Source organism: Mus pahari, chromosome 6 (genome assembly GCF_900095145.1).
Source record: "Mus pahari chromosome 6, PAHARI_EIJ_v1.1, whole genome shotgun sequence".
NCBI lineage: Eukaryota > Metazoa > Chordata > Mammalia > Rodentia > Muridae > Mus > Mus pahari.
Window position 1 is genome coordinate 1,780,493 of NC_034595.1, and position 1,361 is coordinate 1,781,853.

Consider the following 1,361-nt stretch of genomic DNA (forward strand, 5'->3'; position numbering starts at 1 on the left):
CGCATACAGGCATGGCTTTAAAGGATACATTTTCCCAAAAGCAAATTGAATAACAGAAAGCTCAAATAATACAAGTCCATTGCAATAAAAGCTAGCATTTCCCCACGCCCCACCCATCAACATACTCAAAGGAGAAAGATCTGTACAACTCCCATTTATCCCACACAACAGCTAAACGTTAAAGGGACTGCTTGCCCCTCTCTGAGCTGGATTTTGATACGTCCAATTAAACCCTGAAAATATTTGATTATGACTGGTACTAATATAAGGGGAAAAGGTAAAATATTTTTTCACGGCCCACTCAGCTTTCCTGGACTGGCAGCTGGTCCATGGGGGCAGCGAATCTCGAATACCCCTACAAGTAGGGGCCCATCGTAGCTGAGGAGGAATAGAATCATTACCTCTGGGGACACTAGCAGGTCAAACCCCCTTGAATCCAGGTGGCATTGGCTCTAGTAGAACTATTACAAGGTTTTATCAAACCAAGCAGCTGATTGATTATACATTTGCACACAAGCACTATCTTGAGAAATATTATATATTACTTGAAAACACAATAATCCTCTCAGGCCTAACTTTAAAGGTTCCTTAACCCNCNCTNTATCTTCATCTCCAGGCAAAAAGGGTAACTGCAAAGATGCATTAGAAGTAAAAAAGCAAGGAAAAACTTGAGCTGAATGGGTCAACGGCAGTAGTTTGAGAAACACTGACATGATTCCCTATCGTAGATCTTCAGTCATCAATGCAGGCAGCATCATCACCCCCAGGAGCAGCTTCATCAGGGCACCTTTGTCCATCTTGAACTAACCTCGTCAATCACTCTAGAACCCACAGCGGCTGGTGATGATCCTGTGGAAACACACAAACAGACCCTCTCGCCCAGACCAACACATGCCATCGGGCCCATGCCATCGTCCACTCAGAACATCCTTCCACATGACTGTGCCTTTGTAGGATGCCTCGGGATTGGTAAACCATTCTGCAGAGGTCAAATCATTTTTATCTTTATTCAAAAAATTCAAGGTAAAGAGAGCAATGGCTAATCTCTCCCTAGGAGCAGCGTCAGAGGCTATTTCCCCTTTTCTGTTTTATTAGACACTCTTTCAGAGTGCAATGGGCTCTTTCAGTGATGCCCTGGCCCTGAGGATTGTAGGGTATACCGTGCATCAAGTGGACACCCATCATTTTACAAAAGGAAACAAAAGAAGCTGAAGTATAAGCAGGTCCATTATCAGTCTTAAGCTCTCTGGGCTGACCCCATGCACCCCATGCCTCAAAGCAATGGGCAATGACATGGCGTGCCTTTTCACCTGTATGCAGGGAGGCAAACAACACCCCAGAGGCTGGATCTACAGAAACAT